This window comes from Ranitomeya imitator, chromosome 4 (assembly GCF_032444005.1).
Source record: "Ranitomeya imitator isolate aRanImi1 chromosome 4, aRanImi1.pri, whole genome shotgun sequence".
NCBI lineage: Eukaryota > Metazoa > Chordata > Amphibia > Anura > Dendrobatidae > Ranitomeya > Ranitomeya imitator.
In genome coordinates, this window is record NC_091285.1 from 102082081 (window position 1) to 102100925 (window position 18845).

An 18845-nucleotide genomic window follows, 5' to 3' on the forward strand; every position below is an offset into this window, starting at 1 on the left:
TGAACACCGCCACAACAATAGGAAACAACTCGAACAAAGCGAGATTCCTCTTGAGACCGCCCTTGTGCCAGCTGTCCGGCCACGCCTCCACACTCCACTGACCTGCGCTATAGGCCCCATAACCAACACTGCCGGCTGCGCCCGTGTAAATCTCGCAATCAACATTGTTAACCAACTGCTGCTGTATCAGAGAGCGACCGTTGTACTGCACCAAAAAATTCTGCCACACCGACAAATTGTCTTTATGCTCCTGACCGAGTCGAATGAAATGTTGCGGGGACCGCACCCCCGCCGTTGCCCTGGACAATCTCCGGAAAAATATACGTCCCATGGGCATAATCCTACACGCAAAATTCAACCTACCGAGCAAAGACTGCAGCTCCTTTAACGTTACCTTCCTGAGCCTGACAACACGACCAACCTCCTGCTTCAGGGACAACAATTTATCCTCAGGCAACCGACATTCCATTTTCTCCGAGTCATCAAGATACCAAGAAAACTTAGAACCGTACAAGGGCCCTTGGTTTTTTCCCTAGCCAGGGGAACACCAAAATGACCAGCCACCCACTCCGTGGCCGCCAAAATGTTTCTGCACACATTTGAATCAAGGGGACCTATAAACAAAAAATCATCCAAGTAATGAATGACGGACGGAAATCCAGCCACCTCTCTGACAGCCCATTCTAGAAAAGTGCTTAACGTCTCGAACAAGGAACATGAAATGGCACAACCCATCGGTAAACATCTGTCAACGTAATAACCATCCTTCCAAAAACATCCCAACAACGGGATACTGTCCGGATGAATCGGAAGCAAACGAAAGGCAGACTCCACATCCGTCTTCGCCAACAAAGCTCCAGACCCATAAAGACGCACCCAGTGCACCGCCATGTCAAATGACGTATAAACAACTGAAGACAACTCTTGCGAAATGCCATCATTCACAGACAACCCCTTCGGGTACGACAAATGATGGATTAAATGAAATTTATTCGGTTCCTTTTTGGGGATCACCCCCAATGGGGAGACGATCATCCCTTCAAATGGTAAACAAGGAAACGGACTAGCCATTCTCCCCAACTCCACCTCCTTTTTCAACTTGTCACTAACCACAACTGCACGAACCGCAGCCGACCTCAAATTTTTAACCGCAAACGGCACCACGTCTTCAGGAGGAGGGATGCGAAAACCCTCTGCAAAACCCTTACTAATGACACAGGCCTTCTCCCGATCAGGATACCTACTTGGAAAGGGGGCCATCTTTTCCAACCTCACCGGCGTCTCCCCCTTGACCGGCACCCACTGCCGGCTTACGTCTTGCTTTTTTGAAGCATTTTGAAGCACCGTGTGAACCTCCGTTACAGTGGGAACACACATGTTTAAACTTGCAAGTGTTCCCGAATTTGCACTGGCCCTCATTAAATTGCCATCATGTTCCCGATTTTTCTTTCGCTCCTTGTGACCCCTGACTACTACTGGCATGTCCTGCCTGCTGGCTGGCACTACTTCGGCTCCCGTGAAAGGACTGCCCGTACCTGACTGGCGCCATCACTTTTAACCAAAGCCCTATGTCCTTCTGACCCCAGCGTATCTCAGGCCTGACTGCCTTCCTCTGCCTGAACTGTTCATCATAGCGCAACCAGGCCTGCCCACCATAAGTACGGTGAGCTTCCCCAATCGCATCCAGATAACAAAATAAGCCGGAACAATTCTCAGGAGCCTTTTCACCTATTACGCTCGCTAGGATTGCGAACGCCTGCAACCAATTAACGAAGGTCTGCGGTATAAGTTGCCACCTCCTCCTCTCCTCTTCTTCCTTCTTGCTATCATCCTTTTTTCCCTTATCGAGATTAAACTTCTCTAACGGGAGTAAAGAAAATATCTCCACATACTCGTCACTCCAAATCTTTTTCTTGACCTCCTTCTTCAAGTGAGCCCCCAGCGGCCCCTCAAAACATACACTTCACCTTTAGCTCTATCATCCAACTTCAACGTGTCCGCTTTATCCTTCTCATTGCATGGACACGGACACACCAGACGCCGATGGCGATTGCTCGCTCACTAACAAACTACCCGAATCAGGTATAGACTGCACCGAAACCCCCGCCCCTGGAAGCCATGCCCGGGCCGGCAAAGCCCCAGCCTCTCTCGCAGCCCCACTCTGCAAATTACTCCCCGGCTCCGCAGCCCCGCTGCTCCCTCCAATATCCGTCACCCACCCACTTGACGCCTGCTCCCCCCTAACCTCCGCGCCAAAAACCCCCCCTGGGCAACAAACTAGAAATAGATTGGTACTCACCGAGCTGCGCAGGTGCTGTGTCCCTGCCAGCCGTGCGTCCCGAATCCCGCTGATCCTCCACCGGCTCAGGCTCGTCGTCCGAAAACGGATCTTCAGCACCACTGTGCTGCTCCCGGCCCGCGCCCCTGGCCTCCACGTCACCAGGGGGGACCGGAGCGTCTGCCAAAACTCGCCTGACCGACCTTCTCCCGGACCTGGACCGAACTTGATCCGTAGTCCGCGGCTCCCTGTCTGCCTCACGTCCTCCCCATCTGCCAGGCAGTGGGTCCCCACTGCCCGCCGCACCTCCGGACCGACGAACATCTTCCGCGTCCCGCTGCCTGGACGCCGCCTGCACCGCCACGCCCGCCGGCATACGACCTCCCGTGCGGCCTCTGGCCGGCCCTGTTCTTGCCGCTGCTCCTCTGGTGCCCACTGCGCCATGCTCCTCACTGCCGGCGTCCACTGCCATGGACGAGCACCCTCCTGCCCTGGCCGCCGCGACACCTCTCCTGGGCTCCGGTCCTCCTGCTGCTGCACTCGTGGCCCTCGCTGCAGCCTGCTGCATCACTGCAGGCCTTCCTCCTCGCACGCCGCTCCTGCTCCCTGCACCAGCCGGCCAGCAAGGAGTATTCCTGCTGGAGGGGGAACAGTGGGGGGACGCCGCACCGCTGCTCCCAGCCACCGCAGGGTCCCAAGAGGGGCTCCTCAGCCTGCGCCTGCCGCGCATGCTCACCTCTGGTGAGAGACGTTGTGGGGGCCTCGTGCGCCTGCTGCAGGTCTCCGATGTTCCAGCCGATCCGAGCAGCGCCGCTAGCTGCACCTCCAGCCACCCTCCTCTCCTGGATCTGGCAACATCCCTCAGGCGCCCCACTAACGCGTCCACCGACTCCATCCCGGCCTCAGGTAATGTAGAAACCTCTCTTGATGCTGTCTCTCTGTCTCAGGCTTCCTTATCCAGCAAGTGTGCCTTTTTCCCGCACTTTTCCTTAATATAGCCCCCACGCCTCTCACTGCCAACCCCTCCCACACTTCCTAACACCCAATCATTTTAACCCAGCACTATTTTTGAAAATATACAAGCCCAATGTCCAATTACGGTCATGGGGGCTTCCATCTAGCCCTGCTTATTCCTGCCCCCTCCTATCTATATGCCGATGACACTCAGATCTACCTCTCTGGCTCAGATGTCACCTCTCTGCTCTCCAGAATCCCAGAGTGTCTATCAGCCATATCCTCCTTCTTCTTCTCTCGCTTCCTCAAGCTCAATGTGGACAAATCTGAACTCATTATCTTTCATCCATCACGAATATCTTCCCTACCTGATCTATCTATCAAAATAAATGAAATCACACTTTCCCCTGTCCCCAAAATCCGCTGCCTCGGAGTAACCCTTGACTCTGACCTGTCCTTCAAGCCACACATCCAAGCTCTCGCCACCTCCTGTCGCCTCCAGCTCAAAAATATTTCCAGAATCCATCCTTTACTCAACCCACACTCTACCAAAATGCTCGTGCATGCCCTAATCATCTCCCGCCTCGACTACTGCAACATAATCCTCTGTGGCCTACCTTCTAACACTCTCGCACCCCTCCAGTCCATGCTGCACGACTAATCTCTCTCCTCGCTACACTCCTGCTTCACCTCTTTGCAAATCCCTTCACTGGCTCCCAATTTCCCAGCATATCCAGTTTAAATGACTAATACTGACCTACAAAGCCATCCATAACCTTTCTCCTCCATATATTTCCACACTCTCTCAATACCTTCCCTCACGTAATCTCCGGTCCTCCCAAGACCTCCTCCTCTCCTCCACGCTTACTCGCTCCTCACTCAATCTCCTCGAATATCACCCATCCTCTGGAATTCAGTGCCCCAACACATCCGGTTATCCACTACTTTTGGACCCTTCAAAAGAAACCTGAAAACCCACCTCTTCAAGGAAGCTTACAGCCTGTAAAGACCACGTGGCCACCTCAACACTATTGGAGCTACTGCAACCATCGACCTACTGTCTCCTTCCCCATAATCCTGTAGGGTCCTCTTCCCTCTGTACCAGTCTGTCATTGTTAGTTTTGTTTACTGTAAGTGATATTTGTATTTTGATGTAACTCCTTCTCATGTACAGCACCATGGAATTAATGGTGCTATATAAATAAATAATAATAATAATAATCCTGCCGACTACGCCAAGTGTGAGCATGTTGCGGGATGCAGTGACAGACAGAAGGCAGAGCAAGGGTTAATAAATATAACAGATTTAATTTAACACGGGGTTAACTCCTCGCAGGGAGGTTCAGGGTTAAATGGGGAAATAACAGTTCAATGGTAAAGGATATGCAGAGTTAAGTAACAATGAATCAGATAACGGCAGTTCTTGTGAATACTGCAGTGGAGTCAGTATCCCCAACAATGGCTTTCGCAGTGCTGGTACAAGAGGGTTCAGCTAGTAATGGCGGTTCATCTTCTGGCGGCAGCGGTCAGTCTCCGGTACCTTCCGCTGAGCCCCTAGTCCATGAACATATGCGGCTGGAGCAAACAAGGCCGCCACACAATCAGAGCCTCCCGTGGGCAGGAAGGTATTTGCTGGTAGGGTGGACTAAAAACATCTGTCCAGTACCCGGTCCTCTTACGCCTCTCAATAAATTAAACTCGGTGTACAGTGATCATGTTAACACCACAGGTGTGTCACAGAATTTTATACAATTGGGCAATGAAGCAAAAATAATTAACTGTGACTGTGCAATACTGCTTTCCGACAAACCATATTCCAAGATCTGAGGGATTATAGCATTATTCATGTAATCTTCTAAATAAAGGAACCATTGGCCTCCAATGGATACAACTGATAAACATCAGTGAAATATCGGCAGCCCGGTGCAGGTGTAACTAATAACGTGAATAATTCATAAACAATAGCCACAGTCATCCTTATTGGTCCATGGATGTACTTTATGCTGTTAACGTTAAATGAATAATAATTAAAGGGACTCTGTCACCTGAATTTGGCGGGACTGGTTTTGGGTCATATGGGCGGAGTTTTCGGATGTTTGATTCACCCTTTCCTTACCTGCTGGCTGCAATATTGGATTGAAGTTCATTCTCTGTCCTCCATAGTACATGCCTGCGCAAAGCAATCTTGCCTTGTGCAGGCGTGTACTATGGAGGACAGAGAATGAACTTCAATCCAATATTGCAGCCAGCATACAGCCAGCGGGTAAGGAAAGGGTGAATCAAACACCCGAAAACTCCGCCCATATGACCCAAAACCAGTCCCGCCAAATTCAGGTGACAGGTTCCCTTTAAGAATAACTACTATGGTGAATAGGCAGGTCTCAAGTAACCCCATTTTGGAATTTATACCCCTTTGGGAATTTTATATTAGCAAGGGCCTTGTTTCTAATCCGTCAAAAAATTCAAAAGAACAAGTAGCAGCAGATCTTGATTATATTTAAAATATAACTTTTAATAGCTTCATTAAAATATATATATGCATGTGTAGTGACAAAGTGCTAGGTGCAGAAAAAGTGAAAGTGTGGCAATCAAAGATACCACTAAATGAGTATATGGGGAATTCTCCCTTATTTCCAGAGTGTCTCTATTAGAATAAATCTTTTCTCTGGTTTCCTACTTACACACTCAGCTATGCCAGTTCCATATGATCATCTAGCCAGTTGCACATAACACAATATTTCTACTGTATCAAAAAAATGCGCCCGATGTACCATGACTAGGGTTGAGCGACTTTTACGTTTATAGGATCGGGTCGGGTTTCACGAAACCCGACTTTTTAAAAAGTCGGGTCGAGTGAAATCGGCCGATCCTATAAAAAAGTCGGGGTCGGGGTCGGCCGAAACTCGAAACCCAATGCAGTGCATTGAGTTTCCAATGGTTCCCAGGGTCTGAAGGAGAGGAAACTCTCCTTCAGGTCCTGCGATCCATATTTAATAGGGTTGAGCGAAACGGGTCGAACATTTTCAAAAGTCGCCGACTTTTGGCTAAGTCGGGGTTTCATGAAACCCGATCCGACCCCTGTGCGGGGTCGGCCATGCGGTACGCGACTTTCGCGCCAAAGTCGCGTTTCAATGACGCGAAAAGCGCCATTTCTCAGCCAATGAAGGTAAACGCAGAGTGTGGGCAGCGTGATGACATAGGTCCTGGTCCCCACCATCTTAGAGAAGGGCATTGCAGTGATTGGCTTGCTGTCTGCGACGTCACAGGGGCTATAAAGAGGCGTTCCCGCCGACCGCCATCTTACTGCTGCTGATCTGAGCTTAGGGAGAGGTTGCTGCCGCTTTGTCAGAAGCAGGGATAGCGTTAGGCAGGGTCCATTAACCACAAAACCGCTTGTGCTGCAGCGATTTGCACTGTCCAACACCACCCTCGGTGTGCAGGGACAGTGGAAGTTTTTTTTTTTTTTTTTTTCCCCTCAGCGCTGTAGCTCATTGGGCTGCCCTAGAAGGCTCCCTGATAGCTGCATTGCTGTGTGTACGCCGCTGTGCAAACCAACTGCTTTTTTCAAAGCACAAATCCTCTTGTTCCTTCCTTTCTGCACAGCTATCTTTTTTGTTTGTCCACACTTTTTATTTCATTTGTGCATCAGTCCACTCCTTATTGCTGCCTGCCATACCTGGCTGAGATTACTGCAGGCAGGGAGATAGTAGCTGCCTGCCATACCTGGCTGAGATTACTGCAGGCAGGGAGATAGTAATTGTAGGACATTCCCTGTTTTTTTTTTTTTTTGGTGGGAGATTAAGATTGGCAATTTGGCATTTCTGCTAGAGTGCCATCCCTGTGTGTGCCATCTCTCTCACATAGTGGGCCATAGAAAGCCTTTTCATTTTTCTGTATTTTTTTTTGTGGGGTGTATAAATTCTCCCTGATAAAAATACAGTGGGAGATTAATATTGGCCTTTGGGCTTGTGTGCCAGTCCTGAGTGTGCCATCTCTCTCACAAATAGTGGGCCATAGAAAGCCTATTTTATTTTTTTTGGGGTTTTATAAATTCTCCCTGAAAAAAAGGGAGATTAATATTGGCCTCTGGGCTTGTGTGCCAGTCCTGAGCGTGCCATCTGTGCCAGTCCTGAGCGTGCCATCTCTCTCACAAATAGTGGGCCATAGAAAGCCTATTTAATTTTTTTTTTTGTTTTATAAATTTTCCCTGAAAAAAGGGAGATTAATATTGGCCTCTGGGCTTGTGTGCCAGTTGTGAGCGTGCCATCTGTGCCAGTCCTGAGCGTGCCATCTCTCTCACAAATAGTGGGCCATAGAAAGCCTATTTAATTTTTTTTTTGGTTTTATAAATTTTCCCTGAAAAAAGGGAGATTAATATTGGCCTCTGGGCTTGTGTGCCAGTTGTGAGCGTGCCATCTGTGCCAGTCCTGAGCGTGCCATCTCTCTCACAAATAGTGGGCCATAGAAAGCCTATTTAAATATTTTTTTGGTTTTATAAATTCTCCCAGAAAAAAAGGGAGATTAATATTGGCCTCTGGGCTTCTGTGCCAGTCCTGAGCGTGCCATCTGTGCCAGTCCTGAGCGTCCCATCTCTCTCACAAATAGTGGGCCATAGAAAGCCAATTTTTTTTTTGGGGGGGGTTTTAGAAATTCTCCCTGGAAAAAAAAAGGGAGATTAATATTGCCCTTTGGGCTTGTGTGCCAGTACTAAGCGTTCCATCTCTCTCTCTCTCTCAGTCAGTGGGCCATAGAACGCCTATTTTTGGTTTTATTTGTTTTCTAAATTCTCCCTGAAAAAATCATTTTATTTTATTTGGTTTCTAAATTCTTCCTGATAAAATCATATTTTTTTTATTATTTTTTTTTCTAAAGTCTCCCTGAAAAAAAAAAAAAAAAAAAAAAAAACAGTGGGAGATTAATATTGGCCTTTCTGCTTGTGTGCCAGTCTTGACTCCTGGGTGCGTCATCTCTCAGTCAGTGGGCCATAGAACGCCTATTTTTGGTTTTATTTGTTTTATAAATTCTCCCTGAAAAAATCATTTTATTTTATTTGGTTTCTAAATTCTTCCTGATAAAATCATATTTTTTTTATTATTTTTTTTTCTAAAGTCTCCCTGAAAAAAAAAAAAAAAAAAAAAAAAACAGTGGGAGATTAATATTGGCCTTTCTGCTTGTGTGCCAGTCTTGACTCCTGGGTGCGTCATCTCTCAGTCAGTGGGCCATAGAACGCCTATTTTTGGTTTTATTTGTTTTATAAATTCTCCCTGAAAAAATCATTTTATTTTATTTGGTTTCTAAATTCTTCCTGATAAAATCATATTTTTTTTATTATTTTTTTTTCTAAAGTCTCCCTGAAAAAAAAAAAAAAAAACAACCAAAAAAAACAGTGGGAGATTAATATTGGCCTTTCTGCTTGTGTGCCAGTCTTGACTCCTGGGTGTGCCATCTCTCTCTCTCTCTCTCTCTCTCTCTCTCTCTCTCTCTCCAATTGTGGTCCATAGAAAGCCTATATTTTTTTTCCTTGATTTGGGTTCCAAAATCTACCAGAGAAAATAACTCCATCAATCATTGGTAGAAAAATATTGGCCTCTGGGCTTGTGTGCCACTCCTGATTCCTGTGTGCGTCATCTCTCAGTCAGTGGGCCATAGAACGCCTATTTTTGTTTTTATTTGTTTTATAAATTCTCCCTGAAAAAATCATTTTATTTTATTTGGTTTCTAAATTCTTCCTGATAAAATCATATTTTTTTTATTATTTTTTTTTCTAAAGTCTCCCTGAAAAAAAAAAAAAAAACAGTGGGAGATTAATATTGGCCTTTCTGCTTGTGTGCCAGTCTTGACTCCTGGGTGTGCCATCTCTCTCTCTCTCTCTCTCTCTCTCTCCAATTGTGGTCCATAGAAAGCCTATATTTTTTTTCCTTGATTTGGGTTCCAAAATCTACCAGAGAAAATAACTCCATCAATCATTGGTAGAAAAATATTGGCCTCTGGGCTTGTGTGCCACTCCTGATTCCTGTGTGCGTCATCTCTCAGTCAGTGGGCCATAGAACGCCTATTTTTGTTTTTATTTGTTTTATAAATTCTCCCTGAAAAAATCATTTTATTTTATTTGGTTTCTAAATTCTTCCTGATAAAATCATATTTTTTTTATTATTTTTTTTTCTAAAGTCTCCCAGAAAAAAAAAAAAAAAAAACAACCAAAAAAACAGTGGGAGATTAATATTGGCCTTTCTGCTTGTGTGCCAGTCTTGACTCCTGGGTGTGCCATCTCTCTCTCTCTCTCTCTCTCTCCAATTGTGGTCCATAGAAAGCCTATATTTTTTTCCCTTGATTTGGGTTCCAAAATCTACCAGAGAAAATAACTCCATCAATCATTGGTAGAAAAATATTGGCCTCTGGGCTTGTGTGCCACTCCTGATTCCTGTGTGCGTCATCTCTCACTCAGTGGCCCATAGAAAGCATATAGTTTGTTACATTTGTTTTCTAAATTCTCCCTGCAAAAATCAATTTTTTTTTTTGGGGGGGGTTTCTAAAGTGTTCCTGAAAAAAAAAAAAATAAAAAAAAAATAATAGTGTGACATTAATATTAACATTTGTGCTTCAGTGACAGTCCTGCGTGTGGGGCATCTCTCTAATTTGCAGCCACCAAAAAAAGAGTGTGTAACATTGGGCCTGATTTTCGCTGTGGTCTCACCAACCTGTAAAGGGGTAGCTAAATCATACTGAAGTTATAGCTCACCGTGTAAGTTGTGTGACTGCAACAAATAACGTTAGTTTGGTTACGTTTTTAAAACAATGAGGAAGTCTAGTGGAAGAGGTCGTGGCCGGGGGCGTTCATTGTCAGCTGGTAATGAGGGTAGTGGTAGTGGTGGAGCATCAGGTGGTCGTGGGGAAAAAAATATTGCACCTAAGTCTGGAGCTGTGGAGCCAGGTTCGTCGTCCGGCTACACAAGGCCTCGAACGCTCCCTTTTCTGGGATTAGGAAAACCGCTTTTAAAGCCGGAGCAGCAAGAGCAAGTTTTGGCTTATCTTGCTGACTCAGCCTCTAGCTCTTTTGCCTCCTCTCGTGAAACTGGTAAAAGTAAAAGCAGCGCGTCGTTAGTGGATGTTCACGGTCAGGGACAAGTCACTTCCTTGTCCTCTTCAGCAAAAACAACAACAGAGAAGAATGCAGCAGGCGACACAACGGGTTACTCCATGGAGCTCTTTACACATACCGTCCCTGGCTTAGAAAGTGAAGCAGTTAACAGTCCATGCCCATTACAAATTGAATCTGACATGGAGTGCACTGACGCACAGCCACAGCCAGACTACTATGCTGGTCCTTTGACTCAGACCACAACATTGCCCTCGCAGGGTGCTGATCAAGAATCAGACCCTGATGAGACTATGTTGCCCCATCACGAACGCTATACCACCGAACGACACGGTGACACAGACGAAGTTGCGCAGGAGGTACAAGAAGAGTTATTAGATGACCCAGTTCTTGACCCCGATTGGCAGCCATTGGGGGAACAGGGTGCAGGCGGCAGCAGTTCTGAAGCAGAGGAGGAGGAGGGGCCGCAGCAGGCATCAACATCGCCACAGGTTCCATCTGCCGGGCCCGTATCTTGCCCAAAACGCGTGGCAAAGCCAAAACCTGGTGGAGGACAGCGTGGCCATCCGGTTAAAGCTCAGTCTGCAATGCCTGAAAAGGTATCCGATGCTAGAAAGAGTGCAGTCTGGCATTTTTTTAAACAACATCCAATTGATCAGCGCAAAGTCATCTGTCAAAAATGTTCTACTTCCTTAAGCAGAGGTCAGAATCTGAAAAGTCTCAATACTAGTTGCATGCATAGACATTTAACCACCATGCATTTGAAAGCTTGGACTAACTACCAAACGTCCCTTAAGGTTGTTGCACCCTCGGCCAATGAAGCTAGTCATCAACGCAACATCCCTTCCGGCAGTGTAGGACCACCATTTAGCGCACCACCTGCTGTATCTGTGCAGGTATCTTTGCCAGGCCAAAGCAGTCAGGGTCAGGGAATCACCAGTTTCGTAGTAGGAAACACTGCATCTAGGGCACCGGCGGCAACAATACCATCTCCCACCGTCTCTCAGTCTGCCATGTCCACCGGCACCCCCGCTAGTTCCACGATCTCCATCTCTCCAGTCCAGCTCACCCTACATGAGACTATGGTTAGAAAAAGGAAATACTTAGCCTCGCATCCGCGTACACAGGGTTTGAACGCCCACATAGCTAGACTAATCTCGTTAGAGATGATGCTTTCAAAGACCTGATGGACTACGCTGTACCACGCTACGAGCTACCCAGTCGACACTTTTTTTCCAGAAAAGCCATCCCAGCCCTCCACCAGCATGTTAAAGAGCGCATCGTCCATGCACTCAGGCAATCTGTGAGCACAAAGGTGCACCTGACAACAGATGCATGGACCAGTAGGCATGGCCAGGGACGTTACGTGTCCATCACGGCACACTGGGTAAATGTGGTGGATTCAGGGTCCACAGGGGACAGCAAGTTTGGGACAGTTCTGCCTAGCCCACGGTCTAGTAAACAGTTGTCTGTAGCCGTTCGCACCCCCTCCTCCTCCTCCTCCTCCTCGTCCTCCTGCAGAAGCAAGAGCTCGTCCACAGACCGCAGTCGCACAAACACTCCATCCGCACCTGCCACTGTTGCACACCAGGTCTCCCATTATGGGGCAGCTACTGGCATACGTCAGCAGGCTGTATTGGCTATGAAGTGTTTGGGCGACAATAGACACACCGCGGAAGTTCTGTCCGAGTTCTTGCAGCAAGAAACGCAGTCGTGGCTGGGCACTGTAGATCTTGAGGCAGGCAAGGTAGTGAGTGATAACGGAAGGAATTTCATGGCTGCCATCTCCCTTTCCCAACTGAAACACATTCCTTGCCTGGCTCACACCTTAAACCTGGTGGTGCAGTGCTTCCTGAAAAGTTATCCGGGGTTATCCGACCTGCTCCTCAAAGTGCGTGGACTTTGCGCACATATCCGCCGTTCGCCTGTACACTCCAGCCGTATGCAGACCTATCAGCGTTCTTTGAACCTTCCCCAGCATCGCCTAATCATAGACGTTGCAACAAGGTGGAACTCAACACTGCACATGCTTCAGAGACTGTGCGAACAGAGGCGGGCTGTTATGTTTTTGTGGGAGGATACACATACACGGGCAGGCAGTAGGATGGCAGACATGGAGTTGTCAGGTGTGCAGTGGTCGAAGATTCAAGACATGTGTCAAGTCCTTCAGTGTTTTGAGGAATGCACACGGCTGGTTAGTGCAGACAACGCCATAATAAGCATGAGCATCCCCCTAATGCGTCTGCTGATGCAAAGTTTGACGCACATAAAGGATCAGGCGTCTGCACCAGAGGAAGAGGAAAGCCTTGATGACAGTCAGCGATTGTCTGGTCAGGGCAGTGTACATGACGAGGTACCGGGCGAAGAGGAGGTGGAGGATGAGGAGGATGATGGGGATGAGTATATTTTTAATGAGGAAGCTTTCCCGGGGGCACGGGAAATTGGTGGCGTGGCAAGGCCGGGTTCTGGTTTTTTGAGGGACACAAGTGACGTAGATTTGCCTGCAACTGCCCCTCAACCAAGCACAACCGCAGATTTGACAACGGGAACTTTGGCCCACATGGCGGATTATGCCTTGCGTATCCTCAAAAGGGACACACGCATTACAAAAATGATGAACGATGACGATTACTGGTTGGCCTGCCTCCTTGATCCTCGCTATAAAGGCAAATTGCAAAATATTATGCCACATGAGAACTTGGAACTAATATTAGCAACAAAACAATCAACTCTTGTTGACCGTTTGCTTCTGGCATTCCCTGCACACAGCGCCCGTGATCGTTCTCACACGAGCTCCAGGGGCCAGCAGACCAGAGGTGTTAGAGGGGCAGAAATCAGAAGTGGCGTTGGCCAGAGGGGTTTTCTGACCAGGTTGTGGAGTGATTTTTCTATGACCGCAGACAGGACAGGTACTGCAGCATCAATTCAAAGTGACAGGAGACAACATTTGTCCAGTATGGTTACAAACTATTTTTCATCCCTTATCGACGTTCTCCCTCAACCGTCATTCCCATTTGATTACTGGGCATCCAAATTAGACACCTGGCCAGAATTGGCAGAATATGCATTGCAGGAGCTTGCTTGCCCGGCAGCTAGTGTCCTATCAGAAAGAGTATTCAGTGCTGCAGGTTCAATACTAACAGAAAAAAGGACTCGTCTGGCTACCCAAAATGTAGATGATCTAACCTTCATTAAAATGAACCACAACTGGATTTCAAAATCTTTTGCCCCACCCTGCCCGGCTGACACCTAGCTTTCCTATGAAAAGGTCTTGCCTGTGGACTATTCTGAATGACTTTTCCAATCTCGTAATTTTCTTCACCTGATTGTCCAGCATACGACATGTTTCCACCTCACGAAATGGCCAAACTCCCCACACGGGGCCGTGCTATCGCCACTTTGCGCTTGGACCCTTGAGAGTGCTGTTTGTCTGAAGAGGTGGGTGTGGCCGCTTTTGGTCGACGGCACTGCTACTGGGTCCCTCATAGTACAATAAAGTGTCTCTGGCGGTGGTGGTGCGCACCCAACGTCAGACACACCGTTGTAATATGAGGGGCCCTGTGCCTGTACCGCCGGCCACAAGACAGTTCCCCCCCCAGCTCAAACAGTGCTCTACCACTAGCAAAATTATCTCTCACAGCTTCACCAATGTGTAGTCTAGGCGCTGACATCCTTCAATGCCTGGCACTGACAATACCATTGTTTTGACATTTTTGTTATGTTAGGCCTTCGAAGCCTGTCTGCGGTCCCTTCTTTCTACAACTACTACACTGACCAGGCCACTGCTGGCCGTGTTACCCTGGAACCAATTTAAAAGTGCCTACAGTCAGCCCAATTTTGTTATGTTAGGCCTTCGAAGACTGTCTGCCGTCACTCCTTCCACTAGACTTCCACTGACCATACACTGCTGCCCATGTACCCCTGGAACCAATTTAAAGTGCCTACAGCCAGCCCAATTTTGTTATGTTAGGCCTTGGAAGCCTGTCTGCGGTCACTCCTTCCACTAGACTTCCACTGACCACACCACTGCTGCCCGTGTACCCCTGGAACCAATTTAAAATTGCCTACAGCCATGTGTTATTATTTTAGGCCTTCGATGCCTGTCTGCGGTCACTCCTTCCACTAGGCCTCCACTGACCACACCACTGCTGCCCGTGTACCCCTGTAACCAATTTAGAATTGCCTACAGCCATGTGTTATTATTTTAGGCCTTCGATGCCTGTCTGCGGTCCATTCTTTCAACTACTACTACACTGACCAGGGCACTGCTGCCCGTGTACCCCTGGAACCAATTTAAAATTGCCTACAGCCATGTGTTATTATTTTAGGCCTTCGATGCCTGTCTGCGGTCACTCCTTCCACTAGGCCTCCACTGACCACACCACTGCTGCCCGTGTACCCCTGGAACCAATTTAAAATTGCCTACAGCCATGTGTGATTATTTTAGGCCTTCGATGCCTGTCTGCGGTCACTCCTTCCACTAGGCCTCCACTGACCACACCACTGCTGCCCGTGTAACCCTGGAACCAATTTAAAATTGCCTACAGCCATGTGTTATTATTTTAGGCCTTCGATGCCTGTCTGCGGTCACTCCTTCCACTAGGCCTCCACTGACCACACCACTGCTGCCCGTGTACCCCTGGAAACAATTTAAAATTGCCTACAGCCAGCCCAATTTTTTTATTTTAGGCCTTCGATGCCTGTCTGCGGTCCATTCTTTCAACTACTATTACACTGACCAGGGCACTGCTGCCCGTGTACCCCTGGAACCAATTTAAAATTGCCTACAGCCATGTGTTATTATTTTAGGCCTTCGATGCCTGTCTGTGGTCACTCCTTCCACTAGGCCTCCACTGACCACACCACTGCTGCCCGTGTACCCCTGGAACCAATTTAAAATTGCCTACAGCCATGTTTTATTATTTTAGGCCTTCGATGCCTGTCTGCGGTCACTCCTTCCACTAGGCCTCCACTGACCACACCACTGCTGCCCGTGTACCCATGGAAACAATTTAAAATTGCCTACAGCCAGCCCAATTTTTTTATTTTAGGCCTTCGATGCCTGTCTGCGGTCCATTCTTTCAACTACTACTACACTGACCAGGGCACTGCTGCCCGTGTACCCCTGGAACCAATTTAAAATTGCCTACAGCCATGTGTTATTATTTTAGGCCTTCGATGCCTGTCTGTGGTCACTCCTTCCACTAGGCCTCCACTGACCACACCACTGCTGCCCGTGTACCCCTGGAACCAATTTAAAATTGCCTACAGCCAGCCCAATTTTTTTATTTTAGGCCTTCGATGCCTGTCTGCGGTCCATTCTTTCAACTACTACTACACTGACCAGGGCACTGCTGCCCAAGTACCCCTGGAACCAATTTAAAATTGACTACAGCCATGTGTTAATATTTTAGGCCTTCGATGCCTGTCTGTGGTCACTCCTTCCACTAGGCCTCCACTGACCACACCACTGCTGCCCGTGTACCCCTGGAACCAATTTAAAATTGCCTACAGCCATGTGTTATTATTTTAGGCCTTCGATGCCTGTCTGCGGTCACTCCTTCCACTAGGCCTCCACTGACCACACCACTGCTGCCCGTGTACCCCTGGAACCAATTTAAAATTGCATACAGCCAGCCCAATTTTTTTATTTTAGGCCTTCGATGCCTGTCTGCGGTCCATTCTTTCAACTACTACTACACTGACCAGGGCACTGCTGCCCGTGTACCCATGGAACCAATTTAAAATTGCCTACAGCCATGTGTTATTATTTTAGGCCTCCGATGCCTGTCTGCGGTCACTCCTTCCACTAGGCCTCCACTGACCACACCACTGCTGCCCGTGTACCCCTGGAACCAATTTAAAATTGCCTACAGCCATGTGTTATTATTTTAGGCCTTCGATGCCTGTCTGCGGTCACTCCTTCCACTAGGCCTCCACTGACCACACCACTGCTGCCCGTGTACCCCTGTAACCAATTTAGAATTGCCTACAGCCATGTGTTATTATTTTAGGCCTTCGATGCCTGTCTGCGGTCCATTCTTTCAACTACTACTACACTGACCAGGGCACTGCTGCCCGTGTACCCCTGGAACCAATTTAAAATTGCCTACAGCCATGTGTTATTATTTTAGGCCTTCGATGCCTGTCTGCGGTCACTCCTTCCACTAGGCCTCCACTGACCACACCACTGCTGCCCGTGTACCCCTGGAACCAATTTAAAATTGCCTACAGCCATGTGTTATTATTTTCGGCCTTCGATGCCTGTCTGCGGTCACTCCTTCCACTAGGCCTCCACTGACCACACCACTGCTGCCCGTGTACCCCTGGAACCAATTTAAAATTGCCTACAGCCAGCCCAATTTTTTTATTTTAGGCCTTCGATGCCTGTCTGCGGTCCATTCTTTCAACTACTACTACACTGACCAGGGCACTGCTGCCCGTGTACCCCTGGAACCAATTTAAAATTGCCTACAGCCATGTGTTATTATTTTAGGCCTTCGATGCCTGTCTGTGGTCACTCCTTCCACTAGGCCTCCACTGACCTGTCTACTGCGGCCCGTGTACCCCTTGAACCAACCTAATAAAATATTTAAAAAATTAATTTGATTATAAAAAATAAGATCGTGTTGAGATCTCAAATGCAGACATTTTAACAATCAAAACAAACACACAACAAATATCTGGAACTGTACTACAAAGGTCCAACAGCTACAATTTCTTTCTCCTGCAAGAAGTTAACTGAAAGTTTTTTGGAGTTGTTAACACAGATATGGCATCCACCGAGTGTTGTCCTGTCGCGTCTCCTTTAAATTATTTCCAATAAGATGTTAAACTATTAATTTAATAAAATCAATAATTAAAAAAATAATTGAGTAAGTCAAAAGCACATTGCAAATAAACATTAATTACAAATCAAGAAGCATGGCGCGTCCGAGGGTGAGTAGATACCGAATAAGAATATAATCACCCTCGGACGCGCAATGCTTATTTACAACAGCCTTCCTTCCTAAGAATCAGCCCTTCCGTGGTGTAGAGAGAGGTTGTTGTTACACTCCAAGGTGTTCCCCAGGTTGCCTTTCCTGAGCTTCGATCTTCCGGCTCTCGTTTAGTAGCTGTTGGAAACTACGCTGCATTAGGCCTACTAATTGTGTATGGGTGAAACAGTGGCGCATCTGCGGTCCCTCCTTCCACTAGGCCTCCACTGACCTGTCTACTGCGGCCCGTGTACCCCTTGAACCAACCTAATAAAATATTTAAAAAATTAATTTGATTATAAAAAATAAGATCGTGTTGAGATCTCAAATGCAGACATTTTAACAATCAAAACAAACACACAACAAATATCTGGAACTGTACTACAAAGGTCCAACAGCTACAATTTCTTTCTCCTGCAAGAAGTTAACTGAAAGTTTTTTGGAGTTGTTAACACAGATATGGCATCCACCGAGTGTTGTCCTGTCGCGTCTCCTTTAAATTATTTCCAATAAGATGTTAAACTATTAATTTAATAAAATCAATAATTAAAAAAATAATTGAGTAAGTCAAAAGCACATTGCAAATAAACATTAATTACAAATCAAGAAGCATGGCGCGTCCGAGGGTGAGTAGATACCGAATAAGAATATAATCACCCTCGGACGCGCAATGCTTATTTACAACAGCCTTCCTTCCTAAGAATCAGCCCTTCCGTGGTGTAGAGAGAGGTTGTGTTACACTCCAAGGTGTTCCCCAGGTTGCCTTTCCTGAGCTTCGATCTTCCGGCTCTCGTTTAGTAGCTGTTGGAAACTACGCTGCATTAGGCCTACTAATTGTGTATGGGGTGTAGAGACAGGTTGTGTTACACTCCAAGGTTTTCACCAGGTTGCCTTTCCTGAGCTTCGATCTTCATGCTCTCGTTTAGTAGGTGTCGGAAAGTAGGCTGCATTAGGCCTACAAATTGGGTATGGGGTGGAGAGAGATGGTGTGTTACACTCCAAGGTGTTCCCCAGGTTTCCTTGCCATTGCTTCGGTCTTCCGACTCTCGTTTAGTAGTTGTAGAAAAGTACACAGCATTAGGCCTACAAAATGGGTATGGGGTGGAGAGAGATGGTGTGTTACACTCCAAGGTGTTCCCCAGGTTGCCTTTCCTGAGCTTCGATCTTCATGCTCTCGTTTAGTAGGTGTCGGAAAGTAGGCTGCATTAGGCCTAAAAAATGGGGAATGGGGTGGAGAGAGATGGTGTGTTACACTCCAAGGTGTTCCCCAGGTTTCCTTGCCATTGCTTCGGTCTTCCGACTCTCGTTTAGTAGTTGTAGAAAAGTACACTGCATTAGGCCTAAAAAATGGGTATGGGGTGGAGAGAGATGGTGTGTTACACTCCAAGGTGTTCCCCAGGTTGCCTTTCCTGAGCTTCGATCTTCATGCTCTCGTTTAGTAGGTGTCGGAAAGTAGGCTGCATTAGGCCTACAAATTGGGTATGGGGTGGAGAGAGATGGTGTGTTACACTCCAAGGTGTTCCCCAGGTTTCCTTGCCAT